Source organism: Lolium perenne, chromosome 3, assembly GCF_019359855.2.
Source record: "Lolium perenne isolate Kyuss_39 chromosome 3, Kyuss_2.0, whole genome shotgun sequence".
In the NCBI taxonomy this organism is placed as follows: Eukaryota; Viridiplantae; Streptophyta; class Magnoliopsida; order Poales; family Poaceae; genus Lolium; species Lolium perenne.
This window is the reverse complement of record NC_067246.2, coordinates 63948577-63970623: the sequence shown is the minus strand read 5'-3', so window position 1 is coordinate 63970623 and position 22047 is coordinate 63948577. Positions and strand designations below refer to the sequence as shown.

The window sequence follows — 22047 nt, the reverse complement described above, 5'->3', positions numbered from 1 at the left end:
TATGGTAGTGTATTGCTATTGGTGATTTTCTGATCAACCTGGTTTGCAACCAAAGTATGAGTTGTGTACTTACCGTTGATTCATTTGCCTTTTATTTCTTGCTGATTATCACCATGTATTCACTTACTGATAAGATATGGCTTTAATTTAGGCTCGGGTTCGATCTTTGTGCTGGGATGCAGGTTCATCCTATATATTAGCGTCCATTAGCATATTATTAATGTGATTTTGTTTGCATTGATTTAGGCATTTCTCTCATGTATTGATTCTGCCATTTGCGCGATAGCGCAACAGGTCATCTAGTACAGAGAAGTATCTAACCTAGCATCTACACTAGTCTACTACACCGAGTGACCATAGTTTCTTGTAGAAGTGCATAGCAACAGTAACAGTAAGAGCACCTGCAATTAGAATCTTTCCAAACATTTGCACGCTTTACCACCAGATGCAGCACCCGCGACCTCAGTCGCTTGGGCACCCGCCCGAAGCTGCCGCCTCTGCATGAGCACCGTCCGCTTCCGCTTGAGCATTGGCCGCCGCCGCTTGAGTGACCGTGGTTCAGCCCAGGTGGTATGTCGGGTGCGGGAGAACCAGGCAACGGTCTGCTATAGTTGCGAGAAAGAACCAGGAGACCGAAAATCGCATACATGTCATGCCACATGGACTGATGGCGCGGACCTACATGTCAACACGCTATAATTTTTTAAAAGGGGTAAAATTTGACAAAATTTTCGTAAATGGGGTAATTAAGATGAAAAATTGTCAAATAGGGTAATCAGTGTCAAAATTGACAAAATAGGGGGTAAAAACCGGAATTCACTCATAAGATTACATGTCAGTATATTGTCCAAATAATAATACTAGAAACTGTTCCTTCTATTCTATTACAATCTATAAACACATATGATGAAAGAACAAGAAATGCACACATATCGGCCCTTCCCAGTGACATCATTATTTGCATGATATCAATTCGCTCTCAGAAAAAAATGTCTACTGAACAACTATCTGTATCCAATCTATGGGATGCACGGTGTGATTGGCCATCATGGATGTTTAGGCCATGCATCACCTACTGAAGAAACCGACAAACTGTTGGAGAATGAAGGCTAGGATCAGCAGGACAATAGCGATGATCATGCCTTTCCTAGCTATGAGCCAGTTCTTTGCCTTCTTTGCGGCTTCTACTCCTCGTTGTGCTCTGTCCATCCACTTCATCATTCTCTGCAAATGTTCCGGAGATAATTCTGACATGGTCTTTTGGGCTTTGGCAGCATCCTCCGTCGTCAGATTCAAACCAAACTGCCTACTCATCTCTGCCATCATATCCGGACTCATGTTTTTCATCATGGATGTAAGCACCTGTTGCGTTCCAGGGTCTTCCATAAAGTTTCTCATAACGTCCTGCATATCAGTTGCGGAAGGTAGAGAATGAAGTGACGGCTGGTCCATCCTTTGGTCTATTTCATCAGGTTTCTCCTCAACAACGTTTTGCGGAAACGAAGGCTGGAAACTATCTTCTTCTTCTACGATTTCTTCGATAACAACTCCCTTTGGCAGGTTAGTTGCAAGTTTCCTTTGAGTGTCTCGGAGAACCTCGGCAATAGTTTCATCCTCGGGGGAGATTTCGTGGGCTTTACTCAGGTCAGCAACCGCAGCCCCGAGGTTTCCCAGTTCCTTGTAAGCCTGTCCCCTTCGGTAGTAGGCTTTAACATTGCTCGAGTCATAGGCTAGAATCTCGGAACCCTCACTCACGCATTCCTCAAACTGGGCTGATTTCAGGTAGCAAGACATTAGATTCAGGGCACACTGCAGCTGGAGCGTTTCCCAGCTACTGACGGTACGTTCTTCAGGTTATCCTTGGCACGCTTGTACTTGGCAGCAGCATCTGTGTACTGGCCACAGCCATGGAGCTCGTTCCCCTGCTGCTTCAACATCTTGGCACCGGCTATCGCGTACGACATCTGTGCGTCGGCTTGGGCCTTCATGGCGGCGAGCTCCTCGGGCTTGGCGTTGGCGATTTTATCAGTCATACAAAGAATTTCCTCTGGCGTTGTGTGGTTGAGCTGCTGCGCGGCTCGTTTGAAGTCCTCGGGTCTCATGTTTCTCATGCTCTCGGTTGCTTGCCTCACCAGGTTGGGGTTGGACATCACCTGCTGCTGCATCCTGGCGAAGGCGTCTGGGGGCATGCGGCTTATCTGCTCCTGCGCCATCCTCATCAGCTCCGGATTCATCATGGCGGCGGCGAGCGATCCCGATGGAGTCGAGGCGAGTCGAAAACGCCGATGAATCTAGGCGAAAACCAAGCAGCGTCCAGGAGCTCTCCTGTGCGTCTCGCTTGTCTTTCTTTTCTTTCCGTCGCTTTTTTGACTGTGGATTTTGTAACAATCGCGTTGTTGTATTTATTGAACTGTCGGGGAGGTGTGCAAGCCGGATACGGAGTTCAATCCGAAATCGGCTCGATGGGCCGTTGTTGTTTATGGTGTTTGGGCTCTGAATCGGACGGAGACTGAGCATCCCGAGACCGGCTGGCTGGTACCACTCGACTACCCAACAAAAAAGGTCCCGCCGCTTATCTATCTGATTTTCATCTTTACTATTATATTGGAGTTGGGGATGATGTCACTTTGACATCAAACATTCGGAAGATCCTAGCCATTCATCATCACATCCATCGTCAAATCACATTCAGCGTCAATCACAGACACGTAAGGAAACAAACCCATTCAGCATTAATCAAGGATATTTACAAATCACGTTCATAAGAAAACATACCCATTCAACATCAATCAAGGAAACACATGCTCAATCAATCAAGGACATACATCCAACACAATCACGTCCACAAGGACAGATCTGTCCAGCATCAATCTTTGCCTTCATAATTATAGATTAGGAACTAAGGTAATCACGGTAATTAATCAATCACGTAATAAATTATTTATTTGTCTTTGCATTTCCTTCTTCGTCGATTCTGCCTCTTCTTTTCAAAACAGTCCGCTCGTCTCTCTCCAAAACATAGCATGTCCACACACGATGCCCTAGCCGCCGGCCCGTTCCACTGCAACTGAGTGCCCCATCACTGTGCCCATGTGCCTCACACCCCACGTACTGACCGCATCGGCATCACCATCATCATCGTACACCGCTGTCATATGTCGTCTGCCCTCATCGTCCTATATTCCATATGTTTAGCTTACCAGATTTTTTATAACCTTATTCCATTCAGGACATCATAGATTCATAGGAACGTGAGAAATTGGAAATTCATGCACCTTCTTTAGGTTGGGTTTTGAGATTGCAGATGCTTTCATCAGGTCAGCGAAGATTTCATCTTGTTTCCTGCAACTGATTCATGGGCAGTTGGAATGAATGATTCAAGATGATTTTTCTTGTCTACTTCTTGAACAATTGGAATCAATGTCCACAGACCACAGGGACTACTAATCAGTGTGCATAGTGGTTACCAGCTCCACCACAACGCTCGTCACCAGCCGACGGTGGCCTGCCTCCCGCCTCGGCGTCCACACACGAGCTAAGCACCATGTTGCTGCTGTCGAGGGCACGTGACAATGTCATCGGAGTGCGACATGGACGAGATTATGAGGATATGGGGATGGGCACCGGTGCAATACAAAACGGGCAGGTGGCGCCTTGTGAATTAAGCATTGCATCTATGCGACTTCTTTTACAATCATCTTGGAGATATTGTCTGCAATCTCATGGGTCTAAAGCACTGATACGTCTCCAACGTATCTATAATTTCTGATGTTCCATGCTTGTTTCATGACAATACCTACATGTTTTGTTCACACTTTATATCGTTTTGATGCGTTTTCCGGAACTAACTTATTGACGAGATGCCGAAGGGCCAGTTGCTATTTTCTGCTGTTTTTGGTTTCAGAAATCCTACAAAGGAAATATTCTCGGAATCGGACGAAATCAACGCCCAGAACCTTATTTTTCCACGAAGCTTCCAGAACACCGGAGAGAGACCAGAGGGGAGCCAGGGGGGCCCCACACGCCAGGGTGGCGCGGCCAAGGGGTGGGGCGCGCCCCCCTATTGTGTGGCCCCACCAGGGCCCCTCCGAGGCTGCCCTTCCGCCTACTTAAGGACTCTGTCGCGAAAACCCTAAAGGAATAAGCCACGGGACGAGAAAAGTTACGCAGCCGCCGCCATCGCGAAGCCAAGATTCGTGGGACAGAAGTCTCTGTTCCGGCACGCCGCCGGGACGGGGAAGTGCCCCCGGAAGGCTTCTCCATCGACATCACCGCCATCTTCATCGCCGCTGCTGTCTCCTATGATGAGGAGGGAGTAGTTCTCTGATAACCCACAAGTATAGGGGATCGCATCAGTCTTCGTGGGTAGTAAAACCCAATTTATTGATTCGACACAAGGGGAGACAAAGAATACTTGAAAGCCTTAACAACGGAGTTGTCAATTCAGCTGCACCTGGAAACATACTTGCTCGCAAGAGTTTATCAGTAGTAACAGTTTTATAGAAGTAGCAGTAGTGAAATAACAGCAGCAGAGTAACAGAGACAGCAGTAGTGATTATAGTAAACAGCAGGATTAAAATACTGTAGGCACGGGGACGGATAACGGGCGTTGCATGGATGAGAGAAACTCATGTAACAATCAAGCAGGGCATTTGCAGATAATAATAAAACGGTGTCTAAGTACAAAGCAATCAATAGGCATGTGTTCCAATTATAGTCGTACGTGCTCGCAGTGAGAAACTTGCACAACATCTTTTGTCCTACCAGCCGGTGGCAGCCGGGCCTCAAGGGAATCTACTGGATATTAAGGTACTCCTTTTAATAGAGTACCGGAGCAAAGCATTAACACTCCGTGAACACATATGATCCTCACATCACTACCATCCCCTCCGGTTGTCCCGATTTCTGTCACTTCGGGGCCATTGGTTCCGGACAGCGACATGTGTATACAACTTGCAGGTAAGACCATAAACAATGAATATCATGATGAAATAATAACATGTTCAGATCTGAGATCATGGCACTCGGGCCCTAGTGACAAGCATTAAGCATAACAAGTTGCAACAATATCATCAAAGTACCAATTACGGACACTAGGCACTATGCCCTAACAATCTTATACTATTACATGACCAATCTCATCCAATCCCTACCATCCCCTTCAGCCTACAGCGGGGGAATTACTCACACATGGATGGGGGAAACATGGCTGGTCGATGGAGAGGCGTCGGTGGTGATGATGGCGATGATCTCCTCCAATTCCCCGTCCCGGCGAGGTGCCAGAACGAAGTTTCTGGTCCCGAGACGGAGTTTCGCGACGGTGGCGGCGTTCTGGATGGTTTCTGGCGATTTCAACTTCCCCCCGTGCGTTTTTAGGTCGAAGGCAATAAGTAGTCCGAAAGAGGGCGTCGGGGGCCAGCCGAGGCCGCCACACACTAGGGCCGCGCCGGCCTAGTGTGTGGGGCCCTCGGGCCCCCACCTGGCTTGCCCTTCTGGCTCCGTCAGTATTCTGGGAAAATAGGACCTTTCGCATAAATTCCGAGGATTTTCCTGAAAGTTTGATTTCTGCACAAAAACGAGACACCAGAACAGTTCTGCTGAAAACAGCGTTAGTCCGTATTAGTTGCATCCAAAATACACCAATTAGAGGCAAAACAATAGCAAAAGTGTTCGGGAAAGTAGATACGTTTTGGACGTATCAACTCCCCCCAAGCTTAGCTTATTGCTTGTCCTCAAGCAATTCATTTAACAACTGAGCGATAAAAGAACTTTCACAAACACATTTGTTCATATGATGTAAATATTCTCATGCTATGGCTAACACTTAGGCAGTTCATAATAAGATACATGCAAATAAGATCATCCAATAGCTATGTCAATCATGGAAAGGTACCAACAATTAATAATAAGCATCATGAATCATGTATATAAGCAGGATTGCAATGTCCATAAAAGAGTATGATAGAGTGGTATCTCGCTTGCCCATATTTGATCAGCAAAACATAAATGCTCAGGCACCTCTGAAGTTCATAGAAAGACTAGAAATAGTGATTGTCAAAGATAAAAGCATCAAAGTTATACCACAATTAATCATATTTTGGGACAAGCATATTATACTAAGAATGATAGTTGTGCTCTCAAGAAAGTGCTCAAAGAAAGGATGGAGACTCAATGTAAAAGTAAAAGATTGACCCTTCGCAGAGGGAAGCAGGGATTAACATGTGCTAGAGCTTTTCATTTGTAAAACAGGAGTAAAATTATTTTGAGAGGTGTTTGTTGTTGTCAACGAATGATAATGGGTACTCTAACCACCTCGTCAACCAGACTTTTAAGAGCGGCTCTCATGAAGGACGTTATCTCTACCAGCAAGGTAGATCATCCCTCTTCTCTTTTGTTTACACACGTATTTTAGTTTTATTATGGGTGACACTCCCCCCAACCTTTGCTTACACAAGCCATGGCTAACCGAATCCTCGGGTGCCTTCCATCAATCACATACCATGAAGGAGTGTCTATTTGCAATTTAAGTTGCTTACTGATAAATCAGGGCAAAACATGTGAAGAGAGTTATTAATGAAAGTTGATTAATTGGGGCTGGGAACCCCGTTGCCAGCTCTTTTTGCAAAATTATTGGATAAGCGGATGTGCCACTAGTCCATATGAAAGCCCGTCAAGAGTAAATGACAAGATTGAAAGATAAACACCACATATTTCCTCATGAGCTATAAAACATTAACACAATTGAGAAGCGTTTTGAAGGTTTAAAGGTAGCACATGAGAATTTACTTGGAATGGTTTGAAATGCCATGCATAGGTATTTATGGTGGACACTCTGGAATAACTTGGTTTTCATGTGTTTGGGGGCACGAGCAGCGTTCCCGCTCAGTACAAGTGAAGGCTAGCAATAGACTAGGAAGCGACAATCAAGAGAGCAGTAACTGTCATAATCATGATTGCGACAAAAATAAATTAACGGAGGCATAAAAGTGATACAAGAACTCTGAGGTAAAGCAAATCATCGAGGCTTAATTGACATTTTGTTCAGTCATATGCATGCGTGAGCATGTGCCAAGTTGATTCAAGAGAATTATTCAGAGGAGGATACCACAATATCATACCTATTTATGAATAAAACAATGCAAGCAAACATCCATGACATGCTACTCATATTAATAAATTGGAGCTAAACATGAGAGATCATGAACTACTAGACTTTCTTAAATGACATATACCTCACATGAACCAACTAAGCATGCTCACATGGATGAGTATATGTACAAAAATGAAAACAAATAGAGTTCATACCAGCCTCTCACCACAATCAGATTGTCGTAGATCGTCATTATTGCTTTTTCACTTGTATAGCTTGAATAATATGGAATGAAAACCACGCTCCAGCCACCGAAGACCATTGAACTCAGAAAGAACTTTACAAAACCAAAGAAGAACAGCAAATATTTTTGGTGTTTTCAAATTTGGAAGCAAGAACAAAAGGAAACAAGCAAACAAAGCAAAATCTTTTTGGATTTTCTTATAGCAAACCAACGATAGCAAATAAAGCAAGATAAAAGGAAGAAACTAAAATAAACAAGTGGTGAAGAGAAACAACAGAAATATTTTTGGTCTTTTGGTGTTTTAGGAAAGAAACAAAGTACGAATAAGAAAATGAAAACTAAAAGAAACACAGAAAAGCAAGATGGCAGAAATCTGCCAAAACTTGACAGCAGTACAGAAATCGATTTTTACAAAAATCTTCCGTTGCTCAGTTCGAAAAGTGTTCAACTAATGAAAGTTAGATAACAACCTGGGGAACATGCACAAAAATTGCCAGCTCAAAATAACTTTCTGGCTGTGCGCACGATTTTTTTTAGTAACAGTCCAGAATCTGTTTTCAGGCAGCACTTCCCCAAATATCATCTTCCTCTCATTAGAAAACCACTCAAAGAAACTAAACAAGTATATACAAGTATCCAGCAACCATAATATGCAAAGAATGAGTGATGCCGGTATACCTCCCCCCAAGCTTAGGCTTTTGGCCTAAGTGGAGACCAACCCCAACGAGGGTCTGGGTTCCATGCCGATGGATCATACATGGCGTAGTCATAATAAGGTCCCGATGCAGAAGAAAAGCGTGGAGGCTCCTCATGCCCAGCTTGTGGATGCGAAGAACTCGCTGCATCGGATGACGAATCGAGGTGTTCCTCGGCCTCCTCCGTGTTGTCTCTTGCACGATGGCCATCTCCCTCTATGTATGCCTTCAGTTCACCTTCCGTGACTGACCAATCCTCCCTGGAATCAAGGTTAAACAGAGCAGGTGCAGGCAATCCTACTAATTTTTCAGTTTTCTTAGTTATTCTCCAAGCTTTCTTGTAAAATGTTATTCTATAAGACAGGTTGCTCAAATTGGACGAATCAGAAACGAATTCATGCTTAATCATGGAGACTATGTCAAGTTTCTCTATGGGAAGTTGAATATCAAGATGGTGAGGTTCTACACCATGCATAGCTAATAAACGAGAGGCGATGAGACCTCCACAAATTCCTCCCTTCTCACGGTTAGTAGCAAGTCTGTTGGCTATCAAAGCACCCAAGCTATAAGTCCTATCACCTTGTAATGCAGCAGCTAGAAATGCTAAATCCTGGATAGATATTTTACTTCCATTCTTTCTTGCTAGAACGCACTTGGTGATGAAATAAGCAAAGTAGCGAATAGCTGGGAGTTGAATGCTACTGATTTTACCACCATCCTCTGAGAAGCTTCTTCCATGACAAATCATCTTGAAGAGGTCCAAGAACTCTTGCGGCGATCCCCTTATCTTCTCGCATGATCCCCATTGCGGCACTCTAATTGCTGCACAAAAATCATTGAATGGCAAGTTGACAGTTTTATTATAAATTTTGTACTGAACCATGGGGTTAGATCGCGACCAATTGAATTTAAAATCCTGCACTACAGACATAGTCAGTTTTGCATATTGGCACGGTTCACCATCAACAAAATCATCCAACCCTGCACGAGAGATTAGACTTTGAACATCTTGCAAGATTCCTGCACTTCTCATAAAATCCACGCACGGGTAGTAAGCGGGATATACTCCTTCTTCGTGGTGAACTCTCATAACCTGTTGCACCTCCAATTCTTGTTGGTTGAGTTGGTGCCTACTCCCTTCCATTTTCTGAAATTTTTCAACAAACAATATAAAATTTGATTTGGTGACATATAATTGAGGGAAACTTCCATAGGAACTTGCTAGAGTACTAATCATGCATCAAAACTAGTTTCTACCACTTAGAACAAGCATGCAAGCTCACTAAACATGTTACCTACAGCAGCAAAATATTCAAAATATACTCAACCAAACAAAATTCTACTTGGATGGTTGGAGGAGTCACATACCGAAGAGCAAATATGCCAAATTTCAGACAGAAATCTGGGCTGAGCAAAGAGATCGAGAAATCTGGAGCTCTTGAGCAAAAACACGAGTGAGAGGAACCTGGTGCGAGTTTTTTCGGGAGAGAGAAGAGAGTGGGAGGAAGAGATGATGAAGTGGGGCAAAGGGGGACCCACACAACAGGGTGGCGCGCCCCCCTTGCTGGCCGCGCCGGCCTGTGGGGTGCCACCCTGGGGTGCCCCACTGGTCGTCCCCAGGTGCTCCCAAGTGCATTTTCGAAAAATAGGACCAATGGTATAATTTTTGTGAATTTTTGGAAACTTTGAAAAATGCACATTTCTGGGTATTAAGTTTATTATTACTGGCCAGGAAATTTTTTGAAATCTCTAATTGACTAAGGAACTTTACAAAACAAAAGTGCTACAGCAAGTAGAACAAGTGGAGGAAGAAAGAGATGTTGTTTAGTTCTTCTATGCATATAAAATGAATTTGTTAACAAGGTTGATCAAGTCTTGCCACCAAATAAATTTTACATAACATAAGAAGAATTGAACCTCAAATCAATCATGTTACCTTGTATTGTATTGATATGGATCCAATCACAAGAGTTTGATATTCTTCTTTAGGCTCATATATAGGACAATCAATGGTTCCCACTTTGATAGTTCTCACATTAGAAATTGTATTAACTCCACATGCTTTCTCAATCCTCTTGGGAAAATAAACGGTATGCTCCTTGTCATCAACATTGAAAGTAACTTTTCCTTTATTGCAATCAATAACAGCCCCTGCGGTGTTAAGAAAAGGTCTCCCAAGAATAATAGACATATTATCATCTTCAGGCATTTCCAACACAACAAAATCAGTTAATATCAAGCAGTTATTCGTAACTTGAACAGGAACATCCTCACATATACCAACAGGAACAGCAGTAGATTTATCAGCCATTTGCAAAGATATATTAGTCGGTATCAACTTATCTAAATAAAGTCTCTTATAAAGAGAGAAAGGCATAACACTAACACCCGCTCCCAAATCACATAAAGCAGTTCTAACATAATTATTCTTAATAGAACAAGGAATAGTCGGTATACCTGGGTCGCCAAGCTTCTTTGGAACATTACCATTAAAAGAGTAATTAGCAAGCATAGTGGAAATCTCCTCATTAGGAATTTTCCTTTTGTTAGACACAATATCTTTCATATACTTTGAATAAGGAGGCAATTTAATAGCATCAGTCAAAGGTATTTGCAGGAATAAAGGTTTCATCCAATCACAGAATTTGTTATAGTGTTCTTCTTCCTTTGATTTTAGTTTCTTAGCAGGAAAAGGCATTTGCTTTTGAACCCAAGGTTCCCTTTCATTACCATGTTTCTTAGCAATAAAATCTTCTTTAGTATACTTCTTATTTTTAGCATGCTTTTCAGGTTCTTCTTCAACCTCTTCTTTATCAGAAGCATCATTCTTATCATTATCTTTATCATGTTCATTACCACTTTCAGTTTCAGCATCAGAAATAGAAATACTATTAGGATCATTAACAGGCTCAGAGGATTCCACAACAGTTTTTATGTTTCTTTTTCTTTTTCTTAGATGGAGCACTAGTTTCAGTTCGTTGAGAATCTTGTTCAATTCTTTTGGGATGCCCTTCAGGATATAGAGGATCCTGGGTAGAGACACCACCTCTAGTTGTTACTTCATAAGCATGTTTCTCTTTAGAATTATTTTTTAATAAGTCATTTTGCACTTTAGTAAGCTGATCAATTTGAGTTTGAACCATTTGAAAATGTTTAACAAGCATCTTAACATCATTGGAGGTTCTCTCCACAATACCATGCAATTCACCAATAGCTCGAGAATTTTCCATTAAATGATTCTCTACTCTCATATAGAAATTACTTTGCTTAACAATATAATTATCAAACTCATCTAAGCATTGCGCAGGAGGTTTTGAATACGGAATATCTTCCCTAGTAAAGCGCTGAAGGGAGTTTACCTCAATCATGGATGAAGGGGGAATTATCTCACATATATCTTCTATGGGAGGTAGATTCTTCACATCTTCAGATTTAATACCTTTCTCCTTGAGAGACTTCTTGGCTTCCCTCATATCTTCATCATTCAATTTAATTAAACCCCTCTTCTTCAATATTGGCGTTGGAATTTGTTCAGGCGTAGTCCAATCATCATGATTCCGGCCTATTTTAGCCAATAATTCTTCAGCTTCGTCTGGAGTTCTTTTCCTGAAAACACAACCAGCACAACTATCCAAATATGCCCTAGACTCAATGGTTAGTCCACTATAAAATATATCAAGTAGATCATTCTTTTCTAAATCATGTCCAGGTCGAGCTTTGATAAGAGAACAAAATCTTGCCCAAGCCTCAGGCAATTTCTCTTCATTTCCCTGGTCAAATCTATAAATTTTCAGTAAAGCAACATGTTGAGCACTAGCAGGAAAGTATTTTCGAAAGAAAACATCACGCAAATCAGTTGGACTTCTAATAGAACTAGGAGGCAAATTATTATACCAAGTTTTAGCATCATCCTTTAATGAGAAAGGAAAAAATTTAGCGACAAAATAAGTACGCATCTTGACATCATCAGAAAACAAGCTACTCATAGAAGAAAGTTCAATCATGTGTTCTACATCACTTTCTTTTTCAGTACCATAAAAGGGTGCTTTCTCTACAATAGCTATATGAGATAGATCAAGAGAAAAGTCATAATCTTTATCCTTAATGCATATAGGAGATGTGGCAAATTTAGGATCAGGAGATAACTTATGTCTAACAGTATATTATGTGAGAAACTTTTTAATTTTGCTTGCATCAGCAGTAGCATTGCATCTAGTAATAAAATCATCATTAAGCTCCACATAATCTTCATCAGGATCATCACTAGAATAATCAAGTTCAGGTGAATTAACAGGTGTAGTAGCATTAGGAGTTTCAGTATTTTCAATTTGTCTAGACCTAGCAATTGTAGCATCTAGAAAGGATCCCAATGAACCACTATCATCAAGCACAGCAGAAACATTATCAATATTATGAGAGTTTTCAGATTCAGCAGAAGTACCAACAAGTGAAGCTTGTGGCGGTGAAACAAGTCGACTTATCACAGATGGTGAATCAAGAGTAGCAGAGGTACTCAGAGTTGTACCTTTTCTTGTAGTGGATGGTAATATGGCGACTTTAGGATCGCGAGGTTTACCCATGATGGAGAATTTGCAGCGAACAATATCAATCCAAGTGAACTTCCAAATAAAGCTATGCTCCCCGGCAACGGCACCAGAAAACAGTCTTGATAACCCACAAGTATAGGGGATCGCAGCAGTCTTCGTGGGTAGTAAAACCCAATTTATTGATTCGACACAAGGGGAGACAAAGAATACTTGAAAGCCTTAACAACGGAGTTGTCAATTCAGCTGCACCTGGAAACAGACTTGCTCGCAAGAGTTTATCGATAATGCAGTTTTATAGCAGTAGCAGTAGTGAAATAACAGCAGCAGAGTAACAGAGACAGCAGTAGTGATTATAGTAAACAGAAGGATTAAAATACTGTAGGCACGGGGACGGATAACGGGCGTTGCTTGGATGAGAGAAACTCATGTAACAATCAAGCAGGGAATTTGCAGATAATAATAAAACGGTGTCTAAGTACAAAGCAATCAATAGGCATGTGTTCCAATTATAGCTGTACGTGCTCGCAATGAGAAACTTGCACAACATCTTTTGTCCTACCAGCCGGTGGCAGCCGGGCCTCAAGGGAATCTACTGGATATTAAGGTACTCCTTTTAATAGAGTACCGGAGCAAAGCATTAACACTCCGTGAACACATGTGATCCTCACATCACTACCATCCCCTTCGGTTGTCCCGATTTCTGTCACTTCGGGGCCATTGGTTCCGGACAGCGACATGTGTATACAACTTGCAGGTAAGACCATAAACAATGAATATCATGATGAAATAATAACATGTTCTGATCTGAGATCATGGCACTCAGGCCCTAGTGACAAGCATTAAGCATAACAAGTTGCAACAATATCATCAAAGTACCAATTACGGACACTAGGCACTATGCCCTAACAATCTTATACTATTACATGACCAATCTCATCCAATCCCTACCATCCCCTTCAGCCTACAGCGGGGGAATTACTCACACATGGATGGGGGAAACATGGCTGGTCGATGGAGAGGCGTCGGTGGTGATGATGGCGATGATCTCCTCCAATTCCCCGTCCCGGCGAGGTGCCAGAACGGAGTTCCTGGTCCCGAGACGGAGTTTCGCGACGGTGGCGGCGTTCTGGATGGTTTTTGGCGATTTCGACTTCCTCCCGTGCATTTTTAGGTCGAAGGCAATAAGTAGTCCGAAAGAGGGCGTCGGGGGCCAGCCGAGGCCGCCACACACTAGGGCCGCGCGGGCCCCTCCTGGGCCGCGCCGGCCTAGTGTGTGGGGCCCTCGGGCCCCCACCTGGCTTGCCCTTCTGGCTCCGTCAGTATTCTGGGAAAATAGGACCTTTCGCATAAATTCCGAGGATTTTCCTGAAAGTTGGATTTCTGCACAAAAACGAGAGACCAGAACAGTTCTGCTGAAAACAGCGTTAGTCCGTGTTAGTTGCATCCAAAATACACAAATTAGAGGCAAAACAATAGCAAAAGTGTTCGGGAAAGTTGATACGTTTTGGACGTATCATTCTCCCCCGGGGCTGAGGGCTCTACCGGTAGCTATGTGGTTAATCTCTCTCTCATGTACCCCAATACAATGATCTCATGAATTGCCTTGCATGATTGAGATCCATATGATGAGCTTTGTATCACTATTAATCTATGTGCTACTCTAGTGATGTTATTAAAGTAGTCTATTCCTCCTTCATGATGTAATGTGGAAAGTGTGTGCATCATGTAGTACTTGGCGTAGGTTATGATCGTGATCTCTTGTAGATTGTGAAGTTAACTATTACTATGCACTCTAGAGTTACTTTATATGAACTCCGGAATTACTCTCTATGGTGTGACAAAGTGATGTTGTTTGCATCTTGTGTGATTCCTTTATGACGTTGTGGAGCTTGTTTACTCCGGCTTGAGGGTGCTCTCGTAGCCCTACACAATGAATGGTGTTTGTTATCCAACAATAGAGTCTTTGAAAGTAGTACAAAGGAAGAGAACTTATTTATTTATGTGATCATTTTGAGAGTGTCCACTAGTGAAAGTATGATCCCTAGGCCTTGTTTCCAAACATCGAATCTCCGTTTATTTACTATTCTGTTGCATGTTTACTCGCTGCCATATTTTATTCAGATTGCTATTACCACTCATATACATCCATACTACTTGTATTTCACTATCTCTTCGCCGAACTAGTGCACCTATACATCTGACAAGTGTATTAGGTGTGTTGGGGACACAAGAGACTTCTTGTATCGTGATTGCAGGGTTGCTTGAGAGGGATATCTTTGACCTCTTCCTCCCTGAGTTCGATAAACCTTGGGTGATTCACTTAAGGGAAACTTGCTGCTGTTCTACAAACCTCTGCTCTTGGAGGCCCAACACTGTCTACAGGAATAGAAGCGTGCGTAGACATCAAGCTATTTTCTGGCGCCGTTGCCGGGGAGGTAAGGTAAAAGGTATTCACATCCTCCGATTACTAAGCTATTTCCTAGCACTGTTGCCGGTGTGTGAGTGCTCGAAGATATTTCCTTTAGATCCTGCAATTATATCTTTTTGTTTCTTATTTTCACTAGTTAGGCTTAATGGAAAACAACAACAAAATGAGAGATCTTTATGAACTTTATCTTGAATTAGGACATGATGTGTTTGAAGAGAGAATTAAAAAACCCATGGAACTTTATATGCATGCTAATGGGAATGTTATTAGTATGAATGCTTTGAACACCATTGTTGCTAATGCTATGGAAAATTCTAAGCTTGGGAAGCTGGTTTTGATGAGCATGATATTTTTAGTCCCCCAAGTTTTGAGGAGAAAATTTTCTTTGATGATACTTTACCTCCTATTTATGATGATTATAATGATAGTGGTATTTTGGTGCCACCTACTATGGAGGATAAAGGTTATTATGATTATACCATGCCTGCAATTTATGATGATTACAATGATGGTTATGGTAGTTTTACTCCCACTATTACTAATAAAATTGATTATGCTTATGTGGAGAGTAATGATACTTTTATGCATGTGAATAAGAATGTTTCATGTGATAGTTATATTGTTGAGTTTGTTCACGATGCTACTGAAAGTTATTATGAGAGAGGGAAACATGGTTATATGCATCTTAATAATATTAAGTTTCCCCTCTTTATGTTGAGGATTTTGAAGTTACTCGTGTTTTATCTTCCTATGCTTGTCACTTTGTTCTTCATGAATTTATTTGTGTACAAGATTCCTTTTCATAGGAAGTGAGTTAGGCTTAAATGTGTTTTGAATTTGCTTTTGATGCTCTCTTTTGCTTCAACTCTTATTTCTTGCGCGAGCATCATTAAAATTACTGAGCCCATCCTAATGGCTATAAAGAAAGAACTTCTTGGGAGATAACCCATGTCTTTATTTTGCTACTATTTTGCTGTGTCTTGGAAGTTGTTACTATTGTAGCAACCTCTCCTTATCTTTATTTTATTGCATTGTTGTGCCAAGTGAAGTCTCTAATAGAAGGTTGATACTAGATTTAGATTTCTGCGCAGAAACAGATTTCTATCTGTCACGAATTTGGGCAGGGCTCTCTGTAGGTAACTCAGAAAAATCTGCCAATTTACGTGCGTGTTCCTCAGATATGTACACAACTTTCATTAGTTTTGAGCTTTTTCATTTGAGCAAGTTAAGTGCTCCAGAAAAATTCGTATTTACGGACTGTTCTGTTTTGACAGATTCTGCCTTTTATTTCGCATTGCCTGTTTTGCTATGTTTGATGGATTTCTTTATTCCATTAACTTCTAGCAGCTTTGGGAAATGTCCAGAAGTGTTAAGGATGATTGTGTTACCTCTGAACATGTGAATTTTTGATTATGCACTAACTCTCTAATGAGTTTGTTTCGAGTTTCGTGTGGAGGAAGTTTTCAAGGGTCAAGAGAGGAGGATGATATACTATGATCAAGAAGAGTGAAAAGTCTAAACTTGGGGATGCCCCCGTGGTTCATCCCTGCATATTTCAAGAAGACTCAAGCATCTAAGCTTGGGGATGCCCAAGGCATCCCCTTCTTCATCGACAACTTATCAGGTCACCTCTAGTGAAACTATATTTTTATTCAGTCACATCTTATGTACTTTACTTGGAGCGTCTGTTTGTTTTTATTTTCGTTTTGTTACTTTTAGTCTCTGAATAAATTCATGCTTGTGTGGGAGAGGGACACGCTCCGCTTTTTCATATGAACACTGGTGTTCTTAGTTCTATCTTTAATGTTCATGGCGGAGTTGAAAACCGCTTCGTTAATTGCTATTTGGTTGGAAACAGAAAATGCTTCATGTGGTAATTGGTATAATGTCTTGAATAATTTGATACTTAGCAATTGTTGTGCTCATATAGATCATGTTTAAGCTCTTGCATCATGTACTTTGCACCTATTAATGAAGAACTACATAGAGCTTGTTAAAATTTGGTTTGCATGATTGGTCTCTCTGAGTCTAGATATTTTCTGGTTAAGGTGTTTGAACAACAAGGAAGACAGTGTAGAGTCTTATAATGCTTGCAATATGTTCTTATGTAAGTTTTGCTGTACCGGTTCATACTTGTGTTTGCTTCAAACAACCTTGCTAGCCAAAGCCTTGTACTGAGAGGGAATACTTCTCGTGCATCCAAAACCTTGAGCCAAAAACTATGCCATTTGTGACCACCATACCTACCTACTACATGGTATTTCTCTGCCATTCCAAAGTAAATTACTTGAGTGCTACCTTTAAAATTCTATCCTTTGTCTTTGCAATATATAGCTCATGGGAAAATAGCCTTAAAAACTATTGTGGTATTGAATATGTTGCTATGTATCTTATTTCTTAATAAGTTGCTTGTTGAGCGGTAACCATGTTTCTGGGGACGCCATCAACTTTTACACCTTTGTTGAATATCATGTGAGTTGCTATGCATGTTCGTCTTGTCTGAAGTAAGGGCGATTTTCATGATCAAATGGTTTGAGTATGCATATTGTTAGAGAAGAACATTGGGCCGCTAACTAAAGCCATGAATCATGGTGGAAGTTTCAGTTTAGACACAAATCCTCAATATCTTATGAGAATATTATCTGTTGTTGAATGCTTAAGCATTAAAAGAGGAGTCCATTATCTGTTGTCTATGTTGTCCCGGTATGGATGTCTAAGTTGAGAATAATCAAAAGCGAGAAATCCAATGCGAACTTTCTCCTTAGACCTCTGTACAGGCGGCATAGAGGTACCCCTTTGTGACACTTGGTTGAAACATATGCTATGCAATGATAATCCATGTTAATCCAAGCTAATTAGGACAAGGTGCGGGCACTATTGGTAATCTATGCATGAGGCTTGCAACTTATAGGATATCTTATACATAACGCATATGCTTTATTACTACCGTTGACAAAATTGTTTCTATGTTTTTAAAATAAAAGCTCTAGCACAAAAATAGTATTCCATGCTTCCCTCTGCGAAGGGCCTTTCTTTTACTTTATGTTGAGTCAGTTTACCTACTTCTTTCTATCTTAGAAGCAAACACTTGTGTCAACTGTGTGCATTGATTCTTACATGTTTACTTATTGCACTTGTTATATTGCTTTATGTTGACAACTATCCATGAGATATACATGTTACAAGTTGAAAGCAATTGCTGAAACTTAATCATCCTTTGTGTTGCTTCAATGCCTTCTACTTTGAATCTATTGCTTTATGAGTTAACTCTTATGCAAGACTTATTGATGCTTGTCTTGAACGTACTATTCATGAAAAGTCTTTGCTATATGATTCAGTTGTTTAGTCATTGTCTTTACCATTGCTTTGAATCACTTCATTCATCTCATATGCTTTACAATAGTATGATCAAGATTATGATAGCATGTCACTTAAGAAATTATCCTTGTTATTGTTTACCTACTCGAGGGCGAGTAGGAACTAAGCTTGGGGATGCTGATACGTCTCCAACGTATCTATAATTTCTGATGTTCCATGCTTGTTTCATGACAATACCTACATGTTTTGTTCACACTTTATATCGTTTTGATGCGTTTTCCGGAACTAACCTATTGACGAGATGCCGAAGGGCCAGTTGCTGTTTTCTGCTGTTTTTGGTTTTAGAAATCCTACAAAGAAAATATTCTCGGAATCGGACGAAATCAACGCCCAGAACCTTATTTTTCCACGAAGCTTCCAGAACACCGGAGAGAGACTAGAGGGGAGCCAGGGGGGCCCCACACGCCAGGGCGGCGCGGCCAAGGGGTGGGGCGCGCCCCCCTATTGTGTGGCCCCACCAGGGCCCCTCCGAGGCTGCCCTTCCGCCTACTTAAGGACTCCGTCGCGAAAACCCTAAAGGAATAAGCCACGGGACGAGAAAAGTTACGCAGCCGCCGCCATCGCGAAGCCAAGATTCGGGGGACAGAAGTCTCTGTTCCGGCACGCCGCTGGGACGGGGAAGTGCCCCCGGAAGGCTTCTCCATCGACATCACCGCCATCTTCATCGCCGCTGCTGTCTCCTATGATGAGGAGGGAGTAGTTCTCCCTCGGGGCTGAGGGCTCTACCGGTAGCTATGTGGTTAATCTCTCTCTCATGTACCCCAATACAATGATCTCATGTATTGCCTTGCATGATTGAGATCCATATGATGAGCTTTGTATCACTATTAATCTATGTGCTACTCTAGTGATGCTATTAAAGTAGTCTATTCCTCCTTCATGATGTAATGTGGACAGTGTGTGCATCATGTAGTACTTGGCATAGGTTATGATCGTGATCTCTTGTAGATTGTGAAGTTAACTATTACTATGCACTCTAGAGTTACTTTATATGAACTCCGGAATTACTCTCTATGGTGTGACAGTGACAGTGTTTGCATCTTGTGTGATTCCTTTATGACGTTGTGGAGCTTGTTTACTCCGGCTTGAGGGTGCTCTCGTAGCCCTACACAATGAATGGTGTTTGTTATCCAACAATAGAGTCTTTGAAAGTGTACAAAGGAAGAGAACTTATTTATTTATGTGATCATTGTTGAGAGTATCCACTAGTGAAAGTATGATCCCTAGGCCTTGTTTCCAAACATCGAATCTCCGTTTATTTACTGTTCTGTTGCATGTTTACTCGCTGCCATATTTTATTCAGATTGCTATTACCACTCATATACATCCATACTACTTGTATTTCACTATCTCTTCGCCGAACTAGTGCACCTATACATCTGGCAAGTGTATTAGGTGTGTTGGGGACACAAGAGACTTCTTGTATCGTGATTGCAGGGTTGTTTGAGAGGGATATCTTTGACCTCTTCCTCCCTGAGTTCGATAAACCTTGGGTGATTCACTTAAGGGAAACTTGCTGCTGTTCTACAAACCTCTGCTCTTGGAGGCCCAACACTGTCTACAGGAATAGAAGCGTGCGTAGACATCAAGCATATATTGTTATCCTTCTCATGTTGACTGAGCACACTTGGAGAGATCTAAATTGGTAGAGCTGGCCTTCGGGAAGCTGGTAAGGTGTATTTATATTATGTGAATCTCATTTGGAATATTCCATCTAGAACTTGTCACATTGTCTTGGCTTTGTTTGTGCGATTTTCTAATGAATAACTCGTGATGTGTGAAATGCACAAATTTGCAGAAGCCACATTTTGACTTTTTCATTCCAATTAGATAAATAAATGATAATCAGTGATTACTAGAATAATTCTTCTACTCATTTTTATGCAACAGGTAGCATGCAAAAGTTGTGCATGTTTTATTTGCAAATTATGTAGAGTTGAAATTGATAACATATTCAGGACTTGGCAGATCGACGAGTCTTAGATATAGCTTCATATAGTTCTCAGTTGGAGGCCTACTCTCACCGAAAGGTTGCAGAGATATGCATTGGATATCCTATTCTTTTTTTCATGGGATTAAAGGAGATATTGGTCCAAATTCTAAAATGTATGTTTATTTTAAAGAGTAGCGGTGTTCAGAAATTTAGATGCCTCAAAAAAATTCAGCAACAAAAATTAAGATAAAATTAACCTATTAAAGAGGTGATCCACATTTGATTTAGGCACGTAGTGTGAAGAATTGAAGAGTTTTGGAAGACTCAATTCAAGCCAAGAGCTGGCCTTGAGAAATGGTTATGTTGGTTTTGGCCACAAACCTTGTTCTTGATCATTCAATAGGCTGGATCATTTCATATGTCCAGAATTAGAAGCCAATGTAAGACAACTATTGTTCTACCTCTAAATGGACCCATCTTATGTTTCCTCATGTTATTTAAGAATTGCAAGCCTACAAAAATATTCTACTTTTTTTATCAATGTATTTTGTTATTTGTACATGGAGTAAGACGGGACCTCAAAGGGTTGAATTATGTTTATATAAACTTTTAGGTTTATACAATGCAATTATGAATAGCTTATTGTCAAAGAGAACTCAATTGTTTCCGCAAAATGATAAATGGTTTCATGATTCTTTGTAATAAATTGGTGGGCGCCGCAAAATGGATGCACATAAGATCTAGCACTAAACGGTACAATGATTTATGATAGGTTAACCAATTAAAATTAATACTAGATGAAAAGAAATAATTATTTGGATACATATTTTTGAAACTACATTTTAAGCAAATTAGCATCATTTTTAAAAAAACTATATGGATATCTACTTCTATAGGCATGAATTTTCATGCCTATTGTATTGTGTGTACATGTATAATGAGACTTAAAAAATGTTAGGAGCCCGTAGCAACACACCGGCATTCAACTAGTACTGATGAAATTGCAAAATATCATCACACCTGGGGCTAGGGTTAAAAAATCACCACCAGAAGTTTAGCAGAAACTGACAGTTGATCCTCTAATATGTGCAAAAGAACTTTAATAGCTCTATTTAGGTCGCTTGATGCTTTTTCTGATGGGATGACCTCACTATATGTGGCAAGTAGTATCGGTTAGGTTAGGTGTATTATGTTTTTTCAATAAAACTTTTAGGTACATATCAGATCATGTCTCCTTTTTTTCTTTCTCTCTACAAAACGGCCATAGGGCCTGTTCGGCAACACTCTGGTTCCAACTCTGCTACCAGAGCGAGGGGAGCTATCCCAAACGCCCCGCCAGTTTCACGGATCGGAATCAAGCTAGCGGAGCGGTCTGTGTAATATAAAAATGCAGACCGAGCGAGCGGAGCGGCCTCTAGTATAAAAATGCGGACTGAGTGTTCCTAGGTTCTGCAGAATAGAGAATAGCACAGCGGCTGATATTTACATCTTGTGCCACCGAAAAGTGACCGAATAAGTACCCGTATTTCCTCCATCCTCTCCCCGAACATAAAGAATAGCAACTAAGCCATAGAAGCGCCTCCTCGATTTGACCCGGCCCATGCCGCCATGTGATTCAAGCCCGTCACCGCTGGAAGGTGACTGGCATCAACCGAATCGATGTTATGGATTCTCAAATCGCATCCCACCCACCGCCAGGAGCTCGCGGCCCGCACGAATCAAGCCATTGCCT

The 22047-nt window shown here is 41.3% G+C and overlaps 1 pseudogene; it reads right to left on the bottom strand.

Annotated features, from left to right (window-relative positions):
* Nucleotides 1-1068: 1068 nt before the first annotated feature.
* On the bottom strand, nucleotides 1069-2237 carry LOC127339400 (outer envelope protein 61-like; annotated as a pseudogene).
* Nucleotides 2238-22047: the final 19810 nt, after the last annotated feature.